The 25,292-nt window shown below is 39.7% G+C and overlaps 1 pseudogene; it reads left to right on the forward strand.

Annotated features, from left to right (window-relative positions):
- The first annotated feature begins 3,899 nt into the window (after positions 1-3,899).
- On the forward strand, positions 3,900-4,578 carry LOC119541248 (annotated as a pseudogene).
- Positions 4,579-25,292: the final 20,714 nt, after the last annotated feature.

Genomic DNA, 25,292 nt, shown 5'->3' on the forward strand with positions numbered 1-25,292 from the left:
AACAATGATAGTGGGTATCTGGGGTAATTTTAAGGTTCCACCATTGGAGAGTTCTCATAATGAGAAAATATGCAAATGTGGAATTTTTCCCTCTCCTCAATGCTTATCCTCCTCTATTCCTAAATTTCTGTAGCAAAAACATGCACCACTTTGGATATTTGGCTGAAAGCTGCAAGCCTCTGATTCTCCCAACCCTATAAATCTTTTGTATCCTATTTCCTTAGTAAAGGACAACCATTTTCACCTGGATAGAACCAAATAGATCCAGTATTCTGAGGATTATTTCACCATTACTTATTTGTAGGAAGGCAGGTAAGAAGATATTCTTTTCCACCTCCCAAAAAATAAGTTCCTAGAGTAATTTCTGTTGTGAATAGGGAGAAGCAGAGTTTTTTACTGTGACCTCATATCTGAATTGTTACAGGTTAACATATTCTACATGCACAGTTTGGAGATATGTAAATTTCATGTGGGGAGGAACCATGCTAGTCTTATGAAGATATAAAATGAGGAGAGAGTGAAAATTGGGTCATAAAACAGAATTATTTAAAAAATTATTTAAAGAAATTGGATGAGATATCATAGGAGAATCAAGTAACCAGTATAGGTTCTGCACTACAGTGCAAATAATCTTCATTTTAGCATTATGGGACTCCAAGTTCATGGCCAGCTCCCCACCCCCTCCCTAAGATGAAGACTATCATTTGGCAAGCCCCAGATAAATTCTCAAGTCTCTTCTTAGCGTTATGTTGCCTCTTTCTTAGATATGAATGCATAATCAAGGATCACCACATATTTCAGAAAAGCCTCCAACATTAACAAAAAAAGAAGCAATAAACAAACAGAAAAATATAATCTCAGAGGAGTCTGACATATTAAATAAACAGAAGAATATGTTAAAAGTTAATTTGAGATCTTCAGAGAAATTCCAGAATGCATTGTATTCATAAAATTAGAATAGGAAGCTAAAAAATTGAGCAATCATGGATCAAGAAAGGGCTCTTAGGAATTAGAAATATGATTGGCAAAATCAAAAGTTCAATAGAGAAGTGGAAAGATAAGCTTGAGAAAAACTCTAGAATAAAACTTCAAAGAGACAAAATTGGAGAGAAAGAAAACAAACACCATAGAGGACTGGTGCAGAAGGTGCAACATCTGAATAATAGGAGCTACAGAAAGAGAAAACAGAGGAAAAGGAGAGAAAGAATTAATACAAAAGAATTTCCCAAGATGAGGGACAAGCATCTCCATAATGAAATGTGTGAATTTTGAATGATCCCTTCTATACATGTATCTATGAAATTTCAGAATAATAAGGTTAAAGAAAAGATACTAAAAGCTTCAGAAAGGAGCAAACAAAAACAACTCATCTACAAAGGAATAAGAAAGAAGTAGACTGGCATCAGACTTTTCAACAGCAACACTGGATGCTAGAAGAAAATGCAACAGAACCTTTAAAACTCTGAAGAAAATGGTCTTTGACATTGATTTCTATCCCAGACAAAATTTCATTAAGTAATGGGGGCAGAACAAACATCTTTAGACATGCAAGACTCAGAAAGTTTACCTAGTATACGCTTTTCAGTTGGAAGTGAATCAAGAAGACATGTGCCAGCAAAATGAGGAAGTAAATCAAGAAAGAGAAAGACATGAGATTAAGGGAATGGTGCACCCAATTTTGGGGAGAACTGAAGAGAAGGAAAAATGACAGCTAAATATCAGAAGCAGAAGGCAGTCTAAATTTGGAGGAGGTAAGCGTAGAGTTCCAAGAGATGGGCTCTGGGGAGAAAAGAGCTTCCATAAACAGGGTAGCATAAGCATATAATAAAGGCAGAGAATACAAAAATTAAGGTACACAGAAATTCCAGGAAAAATGAAAAGCAATAAAAGAAGATGCATGTAATCATAGCACACTACTATTCTCTCCAGAAAGATTATCCTGCAAAAGCTATTTAATGATTTTCAATTTTTAAAGTCAGCAAAAAGACAAAGCAAGAATAAAAAAGAATATGCTATGGATCTCGTCAGTGTAAAAGTACAAGTTCCAAATGAAAGAAGTTGGAAGGGAGGAGAGGTGAAAGGAAGGAAGGGGTGATCATATAATAATTATATGATAGCTTACAAAGTGAGGAGTGTAATGCCCATCATCCTGACCCCAGCTACTAGTAACAACACCTCAATTTTCTTTTGGGCCATTTACCCTGACCCCCACCCCCAACACATGCAGTCTCAGTGAGACTGTCAATCAGTATGTCCCATACTCTAGCAATAGGTGAACATGGGGCCCAATGTAAGCCAGTCAGACTCTCTCACTGGTAATAAAGAATGCCCAGTAATTCACATTGGGTTGTGCTGCAAAGGAACAGTGCATTAGTGCTTGCCTCTTCTATTGCCAGAGCTACTCTTATTCTGACTTTTCTGAAGCCTGACTTTTCAGATAGCTTCTTTGATTCTATAAGCGTATGCCCTTCAAAAAAAGAAAAAGCTCCTTTTTTTTTGCATAAATTATCAAGAATTGGTTTCAGTTATAAGGTATAATAATATGAATAGAAATTCAATTATAGCATTTTAAAAGACAAAAGTTGTCAACTAAAATATAAGTATTTAAAGGGAGTAAAGTGAACAAAACTCTTATTTATCTTAACAGGTAGTCGATATTGCAAAACATAAAGTTGATAAATCATGAAAGAGTAGTGTAGCAATTGTTTATCAGTATGGAGCCAACCACTGGAAAATTTTAAAAAGTTAAATTTAGAAAGAGAAATGGTCACTGGAAAGAGGGATTGGGTTTAAGGGAAGTAGGGCAGGAGACTATTTTATTATAAAGTCTTCTTATCTAGATTTTTTTAACCCACACATATGCTTTAATTGATATATATATTTTTAATGATAAAGAGGGGTGTGTGTGGGGGGGGGTAGGGACAAGACTGTTGGTCTTTCTATAATGGAGATGACTCAGAATTTCAAAGCTGTCTCAAATAATCAGAATTCACCCCCTGACAGCTTCTAAAATTATCACAATATGTAACATCCCTGTCTCAGACTTCAAGGGCAGGAGATGGGATTTGGTGGATCACCATACAGAAGCCATCATCTCCTCTGAACACCTTTACAGGGACCCCTCCCAACCTGTGACTTGTTCTACCTGAAGTATATCTTTGTGTTTTTCAACATTCCCTTGCCAAGCTTGGAGAAGTTGGCACAGGACTCTGAAGCCTCAGCTTGTGCTCTGCCTTTCTCCTTACTCAACCTTTACCCTGCTTTCTTGGAAGATAAGAAAGAATTACAGTTTTATCTCTACTCTCAAGGGATAAAGAAAACAACACCTCCATATCTTTAAGACCTTGAGATTTTTGTTGACTGTGAGTCATAGTTTTTACTGTTCTTTTATGGCATTTTACTGATAAGACAAAGAGAGACCTTGGTACTGAAGGTGTGGGGATGGCACTTTTCCCAGAATTGAATTAGAAGAAATCAGAAACTTCAAGGTGAGTTTGTTTTTCTATGCCAGATGAAGGTCTGAGGTGATTTAAACCATGCGTGTAGACTGTTAGGCAGGGCAAACTCTGTGGGAGTAGAGGACAGTGAGAGAGTGAAAGAGGATCCAACAGTTCTCTGACTAACCATCCCAAGTGGTAGGGTCGGTGTTGCAACATTAAAATTTGGCTCAACTGTCAACAATAGCTGAGTCGTAACGGGAGGCAAAAGGTGGCCACACATATGTCCCTTTCCCATCCTCACAATCTTGTTCTCCTGGGTGACCATGCCCCTTTTTCATACTCCTCTGCCATGGCCAATCTTAGATCTGAAAGATGAGCTTGTTCAGCAATTAAAAATGAAGGTAGGGTGTGAGAAAGGCAGCGGGGCTCAGGCCTGCCTGTGAAGCCTTGTCTTTAGTAATGATAGAGGATGAACTGGCACTATTTGATAAAAGCATAAATGAATTTTGGAATAAATTAAAAAGTACAGTCAGTGACACCTCCTGTCAGATGGTGGGGCTAAAAGATACCTACAAGGACTCCATTAAAGCATTTGCAGAAAAGCTGTCTGTGAAGTTAAAGGAAGAAGACTGAATGGTTGAGATGTTTCTGGAATATCAAAATCAGATCTGCCAGCAGAATAAGCTCATTCAGGAAAAAAAAGATAACTTGTTAAAGTTGATTGCTGAAGTAAAATGCAAAAAGCAAGAAATGGAAGTATTGACTGCAAATATCTGGGATCATAAAGAAGAATAAGCAAAGAAGAAGGAAACTATTTCCACTGCTGACAAAGCTAATGAAGAGAGGTTGAAAAGGCTGCAGAAATCTGCAGACTTATATCAAGATCGACTTGGACTAGAAATTCGAAAACTTTATGCTGATAAATTAGAGTTTATATTCACTAATACTGACCCTAAGCATCCTTAGAATCCATATGTTTTCCCTGCGCCTGAATGAAGCAAGGGACTATGAAATGTCAGATAGTGCTCTGTATCTTGAACATCTAGCAGAATTTCAAGAGAATATAAGGAAGGCCAATAATTTTTCAGCTTTTCTTGCCAATGTTTGGAAAACTTTTACTTCTATGGTTAGTAATTAATGTATAAATAGTAGAAAAAAACTGATTCTTTTTCTTTTCTATCATATCTTTTTTAAAAAGAACCCCATTATCCATTGTCTGCCTGTAACACTTGTGTATTTTTGTGACATTTCTATATGGTGTATTTCTTTATTTTTATTAGAATCTTAGCAAAGAAAATTTATAAAGTAATATGTGTTCTTTTTAAAAGGAAAGATAAGTAGTATCCTGCATGCCTTTTTTTCTTTCTTTCTTTTTAAATGACAGGCATGGGTAATTTACAGGTAGCCCTGGGAATGGGAAATTGTACAACAAGCACTATCTTAGTGGTCTCAAATTTTGAAGGTTATGGACTAGTGATATTAAAACATTAAAAGGCTGGACCCAACCTAGGATTGGCAATTTTTTAAATGTAATTGACAAAATAAAACTAATGCCTATTATCTTTCTAATGTCGTAAAAGAAAGAATATTTTTCTCTTATGCCAAAAGGCATCTACTATTATAATAAAGGACATTCTTTCATATCAGAAGAAATTTGGCAGTACTCTATCAATATGTCCAGAAAAGGATATATTTTTGAAAATCCAAATGCAGAAAAAATTTTTTAACAGTGTTACTGAGATATATTCACATACCCTAAGATCATCCACAATGTGCAATCAGTTATTCATAGTACCATCACATAGTTGTGCATTCATCACCAGAATCAATTTTTGAACATTTTCCTTACTTCAAAATAAATGAATAAATAAAGTAAAAAAAGAACACCTAAAACATTCCAACTCCCCATCCCACCCTAGTTTTCATTTAGTTTTTGCCCCCATTTTTCTACGCATGTGAGCCATGAAGTTTTTGCAGTCACACAGTCACACCATGTAAGGTACATAGTTATACAACTGTGTTCAAGAATCGGGGCTGCTGGGTTGCAGTTCAGCAGTACCAGATGTTTTCTTCTAGCTATTCCAATACACCAAAAACTAAAAAGGGATATCCATATAGCACATGAGAGTGCCCTCCAGAGTGACCTTGCAGCACCATTTGGGGTCTCTCAGCCATTGAAACTTTATTTTACTTCATTTTGCTTCCCTCTTTTGGTCAAGAAGATTTTCTCCATCCCATGACGCCGGGTCTGGGCTCATCCCTGGGAGTTAAGTCCCATGTTGCCAGGGAGATCCACACCCCCAGGAGTCATGTCCCACATAGGGGGTTGGGCAGTGAGTTCACCTGCCCTGTGGGCTTAGAGAGAGAGAGAAAGAGGCCACATCTGAGCAACAAAGATGTTCTCTGAGGGAGAGTCTTAGGCAAAATTATAGGTAGGCTTAGCCTCTTCTTTGCAGTAACGAGCTTCATAAGCGCAAAACCCGAGATCGAGGGCATGGCCTACAGTATTGTTAGTCCTCGGTGTTTGTGAGAATATCAATAATAACCCAAGTGAGGACATCCAGCGTTTCTACTTTTTTTCCCTATTTCCTCAGGGGGGCCCTGCAAATACATTTTTATTCTCTGCCCAGATTACTTTGGGATGTGGGCATACCTCTTTTTATAGCATTTATCTCACTGTACTATATTTGTTTATTTGTCTGTCTGCCTTACATGAAGAAAGACCAAAGAAAAGGACTCATTGTTTTTAGGACCTAATATTTAGATGACAGATCTATAGTGTCCAAAACTTTACATATGATAACTTCTATGCTCCCTTCAAAATCCAGTTTAAAGACTACTTTTGATGAGTAACTAGTGGTGATGTGAGAGGCTGGACTATTCTGCCCCCAAAGAAAACAAATATGAAACTGAACAAATTATTAAAGCAATAATTTCAGGGCAAACAAGAACTTGAGAAGTGTTTACTCATGAAACTGCTACTGTATTGAATGAGAACCATGAATTCATAGCCAGCAAGCACATGAAAAGATGCCCAACATTGGTCCCTAGGGAAATATAAACTAAAACTACAATGAGGTATCAGTGAACATCCACTAGAATTACTAAAATTAAAAAGACTGATAATATTAAGTGTTGATGAGGACATGGAGCAATTAGAACTCTGTTGGTAACGCAAAATGGCACAGCCACTTTGGGAAACAATTTTTAGGTTTCTTAAAATGTTAGACACGCACTAGAAACTCTGCTCCTAGGAATTTACCCAAGACAAATGAAGGCATGTCCACAAAAATATTTGTATATGAATGTTCATAACAGCATTGCTTATTTTAGTCCTCCCTACAAAAATAGAAACAACCCAAATGTCCATCAGCTATATATGACAGCTAGTACAGCCACACAATAGAATACTTCTCAGTCATAAAAAGGAATGTCTGATACATTTGACAATATGGATGAAACTTAAAAATACGCCAAGTGAAAGAAAACATATTCAAAACCCAGGATTCCATTTGTATGAAATTTTACAGAAGACAAAAGTATATTTCAGAATGTAGATCAGTAGTTGCATGAGTTAAGAAATGGGGACAGAGAATTGACTGTAAATTGGTTTGTGGAAACTTGGGGGTGCTGGAAGTGTTTTAATGATTGTGGTGGTCATTGCAAGACTACACATTTATCAAACTCACAAACTACTTAAAATGGGTAAATTTTATTGTCTATAAATTACACCTTTATAAAATTTAAAAAAATGGAAAAGAATCCAATTCAATCGACTTTGATCACTACCTTAAACTATTTTACATTGTATTGTTACTTTCTATTTTTGTCTTTTCCACAAACTGAATTCTTTGACGGTAGGGCCTAGTTTATTTTTTTAATCTTTATCACTTAGCCCATTATCTGGCACATAGCTCCACACTTAAATATTCAGGAATGACTAACTGGCTGAATAAAAGCATAAATGAGTAAATGAATAAATGGGTTGGTCTATATGATCTATGAAATTGCTTCTTTCCTCTGAGATGCTAGGATTCTAATCTTTAGATGCTGTAGCTATTCATTAACCACTGCCCAAGAAAAAATTATCTTAGGGAAAAATGGGAATGAAGTTAAATTCTAAAGCATGTTCTCTATGAAATAAAATTTATTTGTTAACCTCAATACAATCTGTGCTGGTTTGTATATATTATGTCCCCCAGAAAAAGCCACATCCTTTAATGCAGTCTTGTAGGGGCAGATTGATTAATCTTTTTGATTAGGGTGTGAACTGTTGATTGAATGTTTCCATAGAGATTTGACCCCACCTACTAGGTCTTGATTAGTTTACTGGAGTCCTTTAAAGGGAGCTCTCACAGAGAGCAGAGAGATGAAAATGCCCTGGAATATGCTCAGCCAGGACACACAGACCCAGACACTTGCTGATGCTTTGAGATCCAGCCCAGAGTTTTCTTCTGAGAAGCTAAGAGAGACAAGCCCAGAGACATTTTGGAGAACACCATTTTGAAATGCAATTTGGGAGCAAAAGAACAGCAGATGCCAGCCACGTGCCTTCCCAGCTGACAGAGGTGTTTCGGATACCATCAGCTGTTCTTCAGTGGAGGTATCCTCTTGTTGATGCCTTAGTTTGGACACTTTTATGGCCTTAGGACTGTAAATTTGTAACCAAATAAACCCCCTTTATAAAAGCCAAAATAAAAAATGAAGGTAATAATTCTGCCCCATAAGAAAAATGGACATAATCACTGAGCATTTCGGAGGGAATATGCTCTGTAAACCCAAGATATCATGGTTGTCTTAGTTTGCCAGGTTGCTATGACAAATATCCCACAATAGGTTGGCTTAAAGAATGGGAATTTATTGGCCTGTGGTTGTGAAGCTAGAAGTCCAAAATCAAGCTATTGGCAAGACTTACCTTTTCTTCCAAATCTGTAGCCTTCTGTTGCTGGCTGCTAGCAATGCTTGGGGTTCCTTGGCTTGTATTTCTGCCTCCAATCACATGGAAATTCCCTCTCCTTTCTGACTTCTGTGACTTCCAGTTCTCTCTATAAGGCCTCTGGTAATCCAGATTAAGAACTGTCCTCATTCAGTTGAACCGCACATTAACTAAAAATAACAATTTCAAGAGGTCCTATTTACAATGAATTCATGCCCGCAGGAATGCAGATTAAAATTGAGGACATGTTTTTCTGGGGTACATAATTCATCTACCACAATGTTCATTATCACAGTGAGTGCCTGGGACAGTACTAGGAAGTGCTGCTATTAATAAATTGACCTTATAAAATATATTGCAGAGTTTCTGTTTGCAATGATGAAAACTTAGGGGAGTGGATATTGGTGATGGTAGCACAATGTTGTGAATGTAATTAACACTATGGAATTGTACACATGAAAGTAGTTAAAATGGTAAATTGTGAGTTGTATGTATGTTTCTAGAATATAAAATTGGAAGTATATGTATATGTTGGTGTAAATTTATCCAGCATGTCATTTGGGCATATCACTGGGAGATTCCAACTCTACTATAAACAGACATAACTGTGTCAATAGCACTATTATAATAAATTGCAATGGATTGTTACAATTAACTTAAATTTAATCCCAAACAATTTCTGTTCAAATCCTGGCTCCAGTATTTTCCACTGGGTGGCCTGTAGAGATGGATCCAGATTTGGTGGGGCCTAGAGCTTATATAATTTGGGGAATCCTTTAAGAAAAAGAACAGAAAAGCATTAATACAAAATCAAAACAGGGCCTTGGAAGAGGCTTATGCAGTTGAGGGGCCTGAAGCTCAAGCTTCATTGGCTTCATGATAGCTCTGCCTTTTGCAACCTAGGAAAACATACATGATCATTTTGGATCATCTATAAAATCAAGAATAACCATCTACAAAATCAAGATAATCATTATGCTGAATAATTAAGGATTAGAAATACATATATAATACTTAGTACTGAGTTGGACATAGAGTCCGCATACTAGGACTCAAAAATAAGTAAATTTTGTTATGGACGTTCACATGTAGAGAAACCATGTAATAAAATGACTAGAGTGAAATCTTTTCTTTTCTTGGATTCTCTCTGATTAACTCAGGATGTATGATGACAGCGCCCAGTGGACAGAGGGACTGGATGATCACAAGCCAATGACATAAACTTTCAGAATGAACAACAAAGCACTGAACACAGTAGCGTTTGTCAGCAGGGATCTTGGCAAAGCCAAGGAAAGCAATTTGAAGGACCAAGGCAGGTAGGGTGGAGTGCTGCAGGTTTGAATGTTGACAAAGATTTCACCCCACTACCACGTCACCCTTTTTTAAAAGAGATTTAACAAACACAGTCTTGTTTGACACTCACAGTACCTCTAGGGAAAGCAGTGATGACGACTCTCCAGAAAGCCTTGCTTGGCTGGCTTACACCCCAGGGCCACTGAGAACCAAGCCTACACCTCATCATCATCCTCATCTTATTCCTTGTCCTCATCTCTGCTTTTCTTGAGCATCTCCCAAATGCCAGCTGTACTGCTTCGCATGTGTTTTCTCGTTTAGACCTCTGCATGCCATTATTTCCATTTGACGACTGGAGCTGAGGTTCAATATCTTACCAAGGACTTGCAGCTGGTAAGTGTCTCAGCATCTACGATAGTTCCAAGCACTTTGCTAACCGTGTTAAGGAATTTGGAACCCATTTTGGAACCCATTGTTGCTGACAGGGTGGCGAAGGAATGAAACACGGACACATAATATAAAGTTCTGGGAGCAGGGGACTCAGAGCCTTGTAGGCAAAGAGTACCTCCACTTGTTTCACATGACATTTATTAGCTTCATTTTATCACAGAAAATAGGGGAGTTAGTAACAGACTGGAGAAGGCAGGATAAAGAAGTTAGTAAGATAGGGAAGTCAGGGACAGGCTACGCTTCTTATAGTAACAATGCGGGTGCTGCCCTGGACAGTGTTCCGTCGGGGCAGGACTTGATGTTCCCCACCCCCGAGCACGTCAAGGATGCACTCCCAGCTCAGGCTATTTTCCCACAACCCGTAAATGGTTTGGAACCAGAAGAATAATTATTTAAGAGCCTTGGCCTGCCTCTGGAGCTGAGCTCCGTATCCTCTATAAGGGAGTGTCTTCTCCTCAAAGATTAAGATGGACAGCATCACCAAGACTGCATATATATTCAAAGCTGGGTCTTAGCTATCTCTGTGTTGCTAGTGTCTAGAATAGTTGCTGGCATAGTAAGTGTTGGGAGAAGAAGGAGCAGATGACAAGCAGCAAACGACAGGCAGAGCCAGGAAACGCAGGTCTCCTTACTCCTGACCTGAGGCCTCTTACCACCAACACCACTGCTCCCTCTCGATGTGGCTTTGGCTGCTGTAGCAAGGAGACTCAAAATTGAATGGCTTAAACAAGGTAGACGCTTATATCCTTCTTATTTAAAAGTCCACGTGGTCAGTTCAGGGGAGAGAGGAGCAAGGGAGAGCAGGCACCATCCTTAAAGATACCTAACCAGAAAGCTACAAATATCATTTCCACATGCATTCCACTGGCCTAAAGAGGCATATGGCCACATCTAGCCATGGGGAGAGCTGGGAAGTGTAGTCTTAGCTGGGTGACCATGTGCCCATCTAAAATTCCTGTTACTATAGAAGACAAGGGAATGGTAGTTTTGGCCACAGAGAGAGAAGCAGCTGCGTACAATGAGACAATGACTAAACTTAGAGACAGGAGTTCCAGGGTTTCCTTGCCTGCAAAATATAGTAATAATTATAAACATCTCAAGACGCAATTTTTCAACCTAAATCATAAAAATAATGGTAATTAGCATTTACTGAGCACATACTGTGCTCTAGGTACCTTAACATATCCACTACACATATAATTTGATGTAATCTTCTGAACAACTGTATGGGGTCAGCATTGTTATCATCCCTTTCATTTTAGATACAAGGAAACTAAGCCCCAGAGAAGTTGAGTGATACTTGCCCCAGATTTCACAGTGAGTGCAAGAGTGACAAAACCAGGGTTTGAACATGGGCTTGCTGACCCCAAAACCCATGCATGGAACCCCTCTGCTCCACCCTAGAATGGAGACCATAACAGTATCTTCATTGCAGGGTTGCAAGGATTAAAGGCAATGTGGCTGATGGAGCACGCAGAAGGTCCATTGTCTGCAGGGAAGGCACCGTGTTTTCCTGGGCTTCAGGCTTGCCTGCCTGAGTTGAGTAAGGAATCTGGCTTGGGAATGAGGACTGTCCAGGAACCGTCCATGGTTGCTGGAAGCAGGCTGGAGGCTAGAGGAGACAGAATCTGTGTCTAGGAGAGAAGAGGAAAAGCAATAAACAGGAAAATCACAGCTCTGCAAGCAATGGAATCTGTTACTCAGAGATTAAAATGTTATAAGGAGTACACGTCAGCTCCGGACCTTGGAAAATGTGTTTTTTTCATCATAATTACTCTTCCCACCAACTCAGAGGACCATTTCCCCTGCTAGGGAGGTACTTCTGCTCTTGGCATCTTCTCTAGCTTACAGCAGACCTTGAAAGTTGCCTCTCATATTTATTCACAGTATTAACAATGGCCAACACTGATGAGCACTTAGTATGTATCAGGTATTTACAGCTTGTTAATTCTTTGATAACCCTGTCAGGTGGGTACTGTTCATTACACCCCAGATTACGGTTGAGGAAACTGAGGCACCACGATATCAGCATTCCTAAGTTCACCTGGCTGGTAAGAGGAGACTCAGGATATGAGCATAGCTCATCTATCCAGGAGCGTGTTCTTAATCGCTCCTCAAAATGTCGTCCTCAAAGCCCAATTCTGTTCATGGGGAAGTGGAAACAATACAAGCCTCATCAGAAAGGACCTGGCGAGTCTCTCCTTTTCTCTTTCATATTGAGGCACAGTATGAGTGAAAAATCTGAGGTATAGTGGGTGGGCCAAGGAGTGCCAAATCAAATGCCACCTGAAATTTGTAAACTAAATTATGGTTACCACCAAATGGGATACTTACTATATAACTTTTAGAAATGATATTGTAGAATATCGTTAAGTGGGTAGGTAGGTCACAAACAGTGTATAGAGTGTGATCCCCATTCAAAAAAGTTTTTATACACTGACATACACAACTAAAAGGTAATACACCAAATTGTTACGAGTCCCTCTACCTGAGTAGCAAGATTGTTGATGAATTTGTATTGCTCATTTGACATTCCTACTCCATTTCCCCCCAGGAATCCTCAAAGAGACAATTCAAGTTCAAGAAAGAGCTCAGACTGCCTAGAAAAAGCATTCACTGGCCATGGCCCCGGTCCCGAAAAAACAAGACACTACTTCATTTCTTCTTTCTTTCCTTTATTGTATTTCATTTTTTATTTTGAAACAAAATCACCCTCCCCCAAAACATGGGAGATAGTACAAAGAACTATTTTTTCCCAATTGCCAACCTCATGCCCCATTATTCCTGAGTATTTTAGAGTGTAATTCCTAGAATAAGGGCATTCTTCTGCATAACCACAATACAAGCACCCAAATCAGGAAGTTAACACTGATACACCATCACCATCTAATCCTCGGATCCCATTCAAGTCATGCCAAGTGTTCCAATAATGTCCCTTACAGGAAAAAGATCAGTCCAGAACCACGATTGTCTGTCTCTTTTGTCTCCTTCAGTATGGAAAAGTTCCTTAGCCTTTCCTTGTCTCTCATGACCCCGACACTTCGAAGATTTCAGGCCATTTATGTTGTAGAATTCCCTCAATTTGGATTTGCCTGTGTTTCCTCGTGACTTGGGCAGGAAAGTTACCGACAGGAAGCTGGGTCGTCTCACTGCGTCCTATCAGCTGGCTTGCGAGTTCAACCTGCCCCATCTCTGAGGGTGTGCGCTTCCTTCTGTTGACGAAGGAGGCATCTGCCAGCTTTCCCACCCTAAGGTTACCATATTCCTCTTTGTAATGAATAAGCATGTGGGGGAAGGTTGTTTTAAAATGAGTAAATATAATTTTCTTCACTAAACTTTCAATTTATTCCTTTATTCCTTTATTTGTGTGGATTTGTAGTCTCCTGTTGCATTTAGTAGGTGACAGTTGCATCAATCATATTTATTTGGATGGTCATCTTTTCCTGGTTGGGCCAGTGGGAGCCCCTACAGTGGCTTTCTTCTGTTTCTTCTTAGCAGCCATATCTTGACATGGGGATATTCTCCTACCAAATAGAAATGTCAGTCTTTCTGAGAATACATCCAAGAAGTGGGACTGGCCTCTTTCTCCACCACATCCCCTTCACTGCCCCAGCCCTGGGGAATTCTGCAACAACGTGAGGTGGGCATGGCATGGCAGCTGTCAGAAACTCCCTCTCAGGAAACTGTGACTGAGAGCCAAAACACCTCAGGGCTTAGCTTTGGCAGGGAACAGAGGCTCAATGTCAACAAATCGGAGGAAGCCATGCAGAAAGGGTGTTTGATTTTTGCAGCTGTGGAAGAATCCCCAATGTGTTTGTGCCACCCCTGAGGTGACGTGCTCTTTTTGTGTGTGATGAAGAACAGGCCTGGGAGACGTTGGGAGACAAGAGGAGAAAAAAGTCATCAAAAGAAAAACATCCTCAGGGCATTCTGCCCCACATTTGGAAATCATGTTCTCCTCTTTCATGACAAAGGCAACCACTATTGTATAACCATTAGGATTCTGGTATTCAAAAGCAGGTGGGGCTGGAACAACTTTCATTTGAATATGCAGACAAATGTTCTGGCAGAACAGGAAAAGTAAACAGGCGTTCCTCATGCTTGCCTCCTGCCTTGCCTTCCCCCATTCCCTCTTAATCACCAAACTCCCTTCCCTTCCCCCTTCCCAATGCAATTGGCCAAGATTTCAGTGAGACTGAACTTAGCCCCCCTAAGTTTTAAAAGTTATATGACCATCCTAAGAAACAGATTCAAATGTAGGAAAACCATAGTGACCACCTTGTAAGGTGCAAGTTCAGATTACATACATAAGGTGTTCAGCACAGCGCTGGAGCCCAGAAATCTTTCTGAGGGATTGGGTGGGCATCTTTGTTTTGTTTTCCCCAGTCTTAGTCTGGGTCCTTCCAGTCCATATTGAATGCTCACCTAATGTATGTTGGGTGTTACTTCTTTCACCTTGGATTGGGTGTGGGCTGGGGCAGCTAGAGGACGGAGATGAAGGATAACACTTTGGGAGAAGGAAGAAGTTCAGAGGCAGACATAGCTTTCAATTGCTAAACTCTTCTGTGCCAGCCGGCGTGGGATGACAAAACTCAGTTCTTTCAGTGATGGGTAATCATCACAGTTACAAATGGCTGAGTGTGCCCGGCATTGAACTGGGTACTCTATGGATGTTGTCTCATGAAATCCTCAAGTAGGCACTATTATTATCCCTGCTTCACAGATGAGAAAACTGAGGCCCAGAGAGTTTAAGTAACTTGTCCTGTCACACAGACACTAAGTGGTGGGGTTAGCCTTCAGACCCAGAGTGATGAGCCCAAGGGCTTCTGATGATAATTACATAAAAGTTACATAAGCACGTGGAATAGAAATATGAAAGCACACATATGATAATGGGGCCTCATTAGAGGATGGCTATTAGCTTTTTTCTTTATCATTTAAATTTTTTCCACTTCTTCAATAGTGTCTGTGAAATTCATTACTTTTAATTTAAATTATTCTAAGAAAAGAACAATTCTCTTTCAATGCTTAAAAGTGCATATAGCATTTCTCAGATGTATCTGCATAAAGAGTTGTCCTGTTTGTCCTTAACCTGGGCTTTTATGAGCAAGCATCTACTCCCCACCCCTTACCACTCCTCCATCTGTCTCCATCATTAATAGACTTTCAAAACCTTAATTTCTTCTTTCTGTTCTTTCTCTCCTTCCTTTTTTTTTCCTTTATCTTTTCTTTTTTTTTTCTTTTTTGCTTCTCCTCTTTAAAGAAACTCACAAATAAGTGACTTAAATATCAGCTTCTCCTTGGAATAAGTGTGTTGCAAGCTCTGGGTTCTTCAAGTTCCAGAGGTGTGATGGTTGCCTTGGCTGTGAAGAGTTCAATGGAGAATCAGAGTCTTGCGCTGTTTTGTTTGTTTTCTTGAGCTGTAGAATATTTTACTCTCAAAGCAGCAAGAAAACCCTAACCTCACAACACCCACCCTCCCAGCCAATTTCAAAGTTGTTCCTCTAGGAAATTAGTAACATCTTAAGTTCCTATAAAGGATAATCATAAAATCTCTCCCTCTTCAAATCATCTAACTTTCTGGGTTGCATTGGCATTAAGCCTTTCCTTAAATAATTTCTGGCTTCTTTGGCCTAAACCTTGGACTGATTTTGATCTTATATATGCACATGCATGTGAAATGTGTAATATCAGAAATTAATTAGGTATCCTCAATGCTTTCTTGATCATGACCAATTCTCTTTTCAGCTTCATGGAAATCTCACTTATGTCTACGATTTGCCATGTCTACACCAGACTGGCCATGAAACCTACTATTCACAGCTCCTTCTGAGAATGGGGAGCCTCGCCACTTTGGGTCATGTGACTCTGCTCTCCCGGTCATGACTGCTTTGCCAAGCCAAAGACTTCCAGTACGGACCAGACCTAAGGAGACTGGGAGGTGGCCTGGCCTGAGAACTTGACCTGGATTTGCTGTGGCTTCCTGGATGGCTTTCCAGTTCCCCACAAGGCCTAATAAGTGGCTGCCGAGATGTTTCTCTTTGCTAACTCATTGCACGTAACAGAAACCCCCATCCTCTGATTTGTCCTGAGTGTATCACTGTTGTTTTTTATTTTTTTGCAAGCAGAAAGAGCCCAAAACCATGTTCAAAATGAAATCATGATCTTCCTTCTCTCCAGAACCTACTCTTTCTCCTGTGTTGACTGTGTCGGCTTTTGGTATCACCATCTCCCACTTACTCCTGGTTTTTCATTCTTCTCTCCCATTGTCCATGCTGGAGTCTACTAATCAGTTTGCCAGGTCTTGTCAATTCTGCCTCACAGTGCAGCTTCAATATGTCAGGGCTGGAACATATTCCTCTCACATGCACTACTCTCTCCCCCCTTCACCCTTGGCAGACATCACTAATTGATCACTGCACTCTTTTCCACTTACCAGAGCAAGGCTAAAAGTAATGACAGCTATATTCTTTGAATGTTTGTTTTATATCAAGTACTGTGCTAAGCATTTAGCATGCGTATTTCATTTAATTCTCATAAAAACTCTGTGAAGTGGGTATTATTGCTTTTTCCATTTTACAGATGAGAAAACCGAGGCTCAGAGAGAGGGAAGATCCCTGGCTCCTCACTTCCTCCAGCACTTTAGTCTTTCTCCATGGTTCCCACTGATGGAACCAGAGCCTGAAGCCAGTTGGCTGAGCAGGCCAGAGAAATGTTATTTTAAGGGCTGTTTCAGTTTGCTAAAGCTGCTGGAATGCAATATACCAGAAATGGATTGGCTTTTACAATGGGGATTTATTATTTTAAAAATTTACAGTTCTTAGGCCATGAAAATGTCCCAATTAAGACACCAACAGGACAATACCTTCTCTGAAGAAAGGCCGATGGCATCTGGGGTTCCTTGGCACATGGCTGGAGTCTGCTGGTCCTTCTCTCGCAGGTGTAGCTCCTGGTTTCTGTGGCTTTCTCCAAAATGTCTCTGGGCTTCTGTCTAAACTCACTCCAAAATGTCTCTGCCTTTTATCCTCTCACAAAGGACTCCAGTGAAGGATTAAGACCCACCTTGAATTGGGTTGGTCACACCTCCATGGAAACAACCTAATCAAAAGTTTCCACCCACAATAGGTCTGCACCCACAAGAACGGATTAAAAGAACATGGCATTTTCTGGGGTACATGACAGCTCCAAACCAGCACAAGGAGTCAGGCCCTTGTGGTGCAGAGCAAAGCAGAAGAAGGGCAGAGATCAGATATGAAACCAAACAGGACAGTGACTGCAAGAATATTCTCCTGATTCCATAGCCAAAAGGCATCTTCCTGGCTCTGAAAGCCCATAGCACTTGATCCAGAAATTCCTTTCTCCTCTTAACACTTTTCAGCATGCAGTTTTTTTTTTGTTTTTTGTTTTTTTTTTTAAATTCAATTTTATTGAGATTGTTCAAATACCATACAATCATCCAAAGTGTACAATCAGTTGTTCATGGTACCATTACATAGTTGTGCATTCATCACAATTATTTTTTTCAATTTTTAGAACATTTTCATGACTCCTAGAAAACAAATAAAAATAAAAAAGAAACTCAAATTTTCCCATACCCCTACCCCCCCACCCACCCACCATTATTGACTGGTAATATTGGTAAAGTACATTTGTTTACTTTTGATGAAAGAATGTTAAGATACTACTAACTGTAGTATGTAGTTTGCAATAAGGGGTATATTTTTCCCTATATACCCCTCTATATTAATTTTATAGTTTCATACATTTGTTCTAGTTCATGAAAGAGATTTCTAATATTTGTACAGTTAATCATGGACATTGCCCACTACAAGATTCACTGTTTTATACATTTCCATATTTTAACCTCCAACTTCCCTTCTGGTGACATATGTGACTGTAAGCTTCCCCATTCCCACCACATTCACACACCATTCAGCACTGTTAGTTATTCTTACAATAACATGCTACTGTCACCTCTTTCCATCTCCAAACACTGAAGTTCAACCTAGTCAAACATTCTGCTCATAATAAGCAACCACTCCCCATTCTTTAGCCTCCTTCATATACTGGGAACCTATATTTTATACAATATTTGCCCTTTTGTGTCTGACATTTCACTTCTTTCACTCAATATAATGCCCTCAAGGTTTCTTCATCAACCTGTTTTTTTTGTTGTTTGTTTGTTTTTGTTTTTTTTTGTTTTTTCATTTTTATTGAGATTGTTCAGATACCATACAATTATCCAAAGTTCCAAAGTGTACAATCACTTGCCCCTGGGTACCCTCATACAGCTGTGCATCCATCACACTTAATTTTTGTTCAATTTTAGAAACTTTTCATTACTCCAGACAAGAAATAAAGTGAAAGATGAAAAAGAAAAAAAGAAAAGGAAACTCTAAACCTCCCCTATTCCTAACCAACCCCCCTCAATTGTTGACTCCTAGTATTGATATAGTATGTTTGTTACCGTTTATGAAAAAATGTTGAAATACTACTAACTGTAGTAATATAGTTTGTAATAGGTATATAGTTCTTCCCTATATGCCCCTCTATTATTAAACTTCTAATTGTATTGTCATACATTTGTTCTGGTTCATGAAGTGATTTCTAGTATTTGTACAGTTGATCATGGACATTGCCCACCATAGGATTCAGTTTTATACATTCCATCTTTTGACCTCCAACTTTCCTTCTGGTGACATATATGACTCTGAGCTTCCCCTTTCCACCTCATTCACACCATTCCACATTCGGCGCTGTTAGTTATTCTCACATCTTGCTACCAACACACCTGTTCATTTCCAAACATTTAAGTTCATCCTAATTGAACATTCCTGCTCATACTAAGCAAGAGCATCTACATTTTCTTCCACAAGGCAGGAGGGAGAGTCAAAGAAGGTAGAGAGGCAAAAGAAAGAGGAAACAAAAAAATGACAGCTAGGAAGCAGCAAAAGGAAAAATAACCTTAAATCAAAGTAGAAATAAAGAATCAGACAATACCACCAATGTCAAGTGTCTAACATGCCTCCCCTATCCCCCCCTCTTATCTGCATTCACCTTGGTATATCACCTTTGTTACATTAAAGGAAGCATAATACAATGATTCTATTAGTTACAGTCTCTAGTTATGCTGATTGCATCCCTCCCCCATGCCTCCCCATTTTTAATACCTTGCAAGGTTGACATTTGCTTGCTTCTCCCTCATAAAAGAACATATTTGTACATTTTATCACAATTGTTGAATACTCTAGATTTCACCAAGTTACCCAGTCCCAGTCCGTTTATCTTTCCTCCTTTCTTGTGGTGTCTCACATTGCTCCCCATCTTCCTCTCTCAACCATATTCATAGTTACCTTTGTTCAGTGGTACTTACATTGTTGTGCTACCATCTCCCAAAATTGTGTTCCAAACCACACACTCCTGTCTTCTATCACCCTGTAGTGCTCCCTTTAGTATTTCCTGTAGGGCAGGTGTCTTGTTCACAAAGTCTCTCATTGTCTGTCTGTCAGAAAATATTTTGAGCTCTCCCTCATATTTGAAGGACAGCTTTGCTGGATACAGGATTCTTGGTTGGTGGTTTTCTCTTTCAGTATCTTAAATATATCACACCACTTCCTTCTTGCCTCCATGGTTTCTGCTGAGAGATCCGCACATAGTCTTATTAAGCTTCCTTTGTATGTAATGGATTGCTTTTCTCTCACTGCTTTCAGGATTCTCTCTTTGTCTTTGACATTTGATAATCTGATTATTAAGTGTCTTGGCGTAGGCCTATTCATATCTCTTCTGTTTGGAGTACACTGTGCTTCTTGGATCTGTAATTTTATGTCTTTCATAAGAGATGGGAAATTTTCATTAATTATTTCCTCTTTTATTGCTTCTGCCCCCTTTCCCTTCTCTTCTCCTTCTGGGACACCAATGATATGTACATTATTGTACTTTGTTTCATCCTTGAGTTCCCGGAGACTTGCTCATATTTTTTCATTCTTTTCTCCATCTGCTCCTTTGCGTGTAGGCTTTCAGGTGTTTTGTTCTCCAGTTCCTGAGTGTTTTCTTCTGCCTCTTGAGATCTGCTGTTGTATGTTTCCATTGTGTCTTTCATCTCTTGTGTTGTGCCTTTCATTTCCATAGATTCTGCTAGTAGGTTTTTTGAACTTTTGATTTCTGCCGTATACATGTCCAGTGCTTCCTTTACAAGCCTCTATCTCTTTTGCAATATCTTCTCTAAACTTTTTGAATTGATTTAGCATTAGTTGTTTAAATTCCTGTATCTCAGTTGAAGTGTACGTTTGTTCCTTTGACTGGGCCATAACTTTGTTTTTCTTAGTGTAGGTTGTAATTTTCTGTTGTCTAGGCATGGTTTCCTTGGTTATCCAAATTCAGGTTTTCCCAGACCAGAACAGGCTCAGGTCCCAGAGGGAAGAAATATTCGGTATCTGGTTTCCCTGAAGGTGTGTCTTAGAAAATTGCTCCACCCTTTGATGCCTCGGGTCACTGTGCTTTTGTGCCCAGCAGGTGATGCCTGTTAGCCTATAATTCTTGACTGGTGTGAGGAGGTGTGGCCGTGTTCCCCCAGGCTCTGGGGTCTGGTTCTGAATGGAAAGGGCCCTACCACTTTCCTCCTAGAGAAGACAGACCCCTCAGGTGGAGGTCATTAGCATTTCAATGGTCTCGCTCTCTGCTTGTGCTGTCTCCACCCTTCCCAGAGTCACAGCCCTGGAAACTGAAAATGACTGGGGCTTTCTCCACTGAGCCAAAAAAGAAACAGATAGTCCCCTTCAGACCCAGTCCAAGGCGACCCTCCGGCTCTCCCAGGTCAGTCGTCACCCAAAGCCTCTGTCTGTTTTTTGGGGCTGCGTACCTGTAGTGAGCAGTTCACACTCGCTACTTAAAACCCCAGTTGGAGCTCAGCTGAGCTGTATTCGCTTGCTGGGAGAGAGCTTCTCTGTGGCACCACGCGGCTCCGCAGCTCAGGCTATGGGGGAGGGGGTCTCCCGACCTGGTTCTGCAGGTTTTACTTACAGATTTTATCAGCATGCAGTTTTATGTGTATGTGTGTGTATGTGTGTATATGCATGTATATACAGATATATAGTCACACACATATATATACACATATACATATACACACATACAATATACATATGCTTGTATATTTATATATTTGAAGGCCTTTTCTTCTTTGGCCTATGTGCTCCTTGAGAACAGGACAGAATTGTGAGTCATTGTCATTCCTGTCATAATGTCTAGATACCCATGCTTTGCTCAATAATATTTATTGAATGATGAATGATATATAAGACTATTCTATGCCTGTGCTTCTCCAGACTGTGGCTTGTGGCAGTGTGCCACGTGGCAATGCAAGCCACAAAACAAACACCTTACGTTTTCCTGAAGAGTCAATTACACAGTGTGGTAAGTAATTTTAAACACCATTTTTATATGAGAACAAAAACATGGAGTCAAACATAAAATTACACGATTTGTTTAGATAAAACTAGCTACTTAAGGAAAAAAAAAACTGGTTCAAGATGTTGCAGTGAGATGCTTCAGGGCTCCATTGCCCTGTAGAAGCTTTGAACAACCAGCAAGAACCAGCAAAAACATCTTTCTCAAAGCTCCAGAAAACAGCTAAAGGACTCTAGTAATACAGCAAGCACTGAATCAAGGAAAAGGCTACTTAAAAGTGTAGGATCTCCTTGTGCCCTGGCTGGCCCCTCCCTCCCTGGTGCCCATTCCAGAGGGAGCAGAGTACCCCTCATTCACATACTGGGAGTATGTGTGTCTGGCCCAATTTGTCTAGTGGTGGCCTGAGGGACTTGGTGTCCCAAAACTTGTCCTGGGGTCGAAAGCAGCTTGTGGAACTCTTCTACAGAACACTGTGAGAGAGCAGTTAAGTTGTGCTGCCTGGGGCAAGGGATTGCTGACTATAAGATATACACTGCAGTGCCTGAGACGTTGAGGAAACTGTTTCCTAGGGAAGAGGAGACATTCAGAACTGTAAATGGGGGATTCCTAGGGCCACAACAAGCACATGTTCAAGACAAGACAAGGTAAGACACATGAGTGGGAAGGATCAGGGGGGCCCTTATGCTTTGGCCTAGAGCTATTCTTCAGACTCATTGTATGGATAAGCCCTGAAGGAGAGCACTTGCACAGGGCAATCTGCTAAGACTGGGAAAGGTGTTTTCTTTCTTTCTTTCTTTTTTTTTTTTTGTTAACTCCTGGCATTCAAAGAAAATCTGGTCATAACACAAAGCTCGATACAAGCTTAAGGAACAGACAATTGCAATGATAATACATTAAAATATCAAAATGTCCAGGTTTTGACAAAAGCTCACAAAACATACAAAGAAACAGGAAGTGATGGCCCAGGCAAAGGAGAAGATTAATGCATTATAAATCCTTAATGAGGAGGACAAAACCTGGGATATACCAGACAAAGACTTTAAAATAATGGTTCTAAATATGCTCAAAGAGCTAAAAGAAAATATGGACAAAGGACTAAAGAAAATCAGGAAGCGATAGATAAACACAAAGAGAATATCAACAGAGAGATGGAAATTATGAAAAGGGACCAAACAGAGCTAAGACCACAGTAATAGAAATTTAAAATTTTCTAGAGGAACTCTACAGCAGATTGGAACTGGCCGAAGAAAGAATTAGAGACCTTGACGATAAGACAATTAAAATAATTCAGTCTGAGGAGCACAAAGAAGAAAGAATGAAGAAAAGTGAACAGCCTGAGAAGCCTGTGAGACACCATCAAGGGTTCCAATATACACATGATGGGAGTCCCAGAAGGAGAAGAAAGAGAGAAGAGAGCAGAGAGAATATTCAAAGAAATATTGTCTGAAAACTTCTCAAATTTAATGAAAGACATGAATACATACAACTGAGATGCTCAATGAACCCCAAACAGGATATACCCAAATAGACCCATGCCACAACATATTATAATCAAACTGTCAAATGCGAAAGATAAAGAGAGAATTCTAAAAGCCACAAGAAAGAAATAATGTGTCATTTACAAGGGAGCCTCAATAAGATTAAGTGCTGATTTCTCATTGGAAACAATGGAGGAAAGAAGGCAGTAGGATGACATTAAGTGCTGAAAGCAAAAATTTGCCAACCAAGAGTTCTGTATCTGGCAAAGCTTTCTTTCAAAAATGAGGGAGAGATTAAGACATTTTCAGATAAACAAAAGCTGAGGGAATTTGTCACTACTAGACCGGCCCTACAAAAGATGCTAAAGACAGTTCTTTTGGTTGAAAGGAAAGGACAATAGACAGTAGATCCAAACTGCTTGAAGAAATAAAGATCTCTGGTGAGGGTAACAGGGAAACAATATGGGTAAATATAATGCCAGTACTATTGAACTTTTGGAATGCCACTTTTTATTTCCTACAGGATCTAAAAGGCAAATGCATAAAATGTAATTATAATCAGTGGTTTCAGATGCATAATATTTAAACATATAATCTGTGACAAAAACTACATAAAAGTGGGGTGATGGAGGCATATAGGAAATTAGTTTGTGCATACCATTGAAGTTTAAGTTGATATTGAAGCAAACAAGGTCGTTGTACATTTAGGATGTTAAATTTAAGTTCCCTGGTAACTACAAAGAAAATATCAGAAAATATGCAAGTTCATAGAGACAGAAATTATTGTACAGATTGCCAGGGGTGGAGGCAGGAGGAATGGAGAGTTAATGCATAATAGGTGTTGAGTTTCTGTTTGAGGAGATAGGAAAGTTTTAGTAATGGAAGGTGGTGAGGGCACTGCCATATTGAGAAGGTAATGAATCCTCTCAAATAGTATGTTTGGGAGGCGTTGAGATGGGAAAGAGCAACTAGAGACAAAATTAAATGCAATACACGATCCTGGATGGGATCTAGCAAGGGAGGAGAAAAGGTTCAAAGGGACATTACTGGGAAATATGAAAAAAAATTGGAATATAGACCATAAGCTTTATACCACTGTTAAATTTCTTGAACTTGATAACTGCACTTAAGGTGTTTACATAAGTGAATATCCCTGTTCTTAGGAAATGTCCATGGCAGTATTAAGTGCTCAAGGAGCGTGATGTATGCAACCTACACTCAAGTATTCAGAAAATTGATAGATAGATAGATAGATAGATAGATAGATAGATAGATAGATACAAACAATGATATGGCAAATGTTACAAAATGTTAAAATAGGTGGATTTGGGTATCGGCGGGGAGAGGGGAGGGGATAGGTTGGAGTTCTCTGTATGGGATTTCTATATTTTTGTAACCATCTTGTAAATCTGAAAGTTTTTCAAAATAAAAATTTACAAAAAATTAAAAAAAAAATCTCACCTTTTCATATTTTCAATTTTTCCTTCATTTTTTTGACAGGTGTTTACTGAGCAATTGCTATATGCCAGGCACTGCTCTAGGCACTGGGAACCCAAAACTGAACTAGACATACTTGATTCCTACATCAGGGATCTTATAGTCTAGTGCAGGTGTCTTTTGTATAAAGAGACAGATAAGAAGTATTTTAGGCTTTGTGGGTCAAACAGTCCTTATCACAACTACTCAACTCTGCCATTATAGTTTGAAAACAGTTGTAGACAATATGTAAACAAACAGTTGTGGATATGTTCCAATAAAACTTTATTTATGAAAGCAGGCAGCAGACTGGATTTAGGCTGACCTCTGGCCTAGTGGGAAAAACAGACATTAAATAACTCAGGACAATTCAGTGTTTAAGAATAATACAGGATGCTCTGAGGGCAAAGTTGGGATAAGTCATCTAATACAGGAGCACAACCAGCTTCATGGGTGTGCAACACATGCAATCACACAGGGCCCAGCTCTCAGAAGTCCTCAGTATTTGGTTTAATGCTCTGCTGTCACCATCTTCAAGTTCTTAATTTTATCTTTGAGCTTGTGTTATGTAAGTGAAGTCAGATGGGACAATGGAGTATGCATGTGAGCAGAGGAGACACGTCAGGCGGCAGCGTGTGCATGCACAGGCTCAAGCCCACAGGCATTATGGGCAGTGGGTCGTGTGCACACCTGGGGCTGTACAGAGCACTGTGGACTCAAGGCTGCAGCCACAGCTGGGACCTGGGCCCAGGCTGGTGACAGTGGTGGTGGCAGCAGCAGCAGCTGTAATGGCAGTGGCAGCAGTGGTGGCTG

The sequence above is a fragment of the Choloepus didactylus genome, chromosome 8 (genome assembly GCF_015220235.1).
Source record: "Choloepus didactylus isolate mChoDid1 chromosome 8, mChoDid1.pri, whole genome shotgun sequence".
Classification (NCBI taxonomy): Eukaryota; Metazoa; Chordata; class Mammalia; order Pilosa; family Megalonychidae; genus Choloepus; species Choloepus didactylus.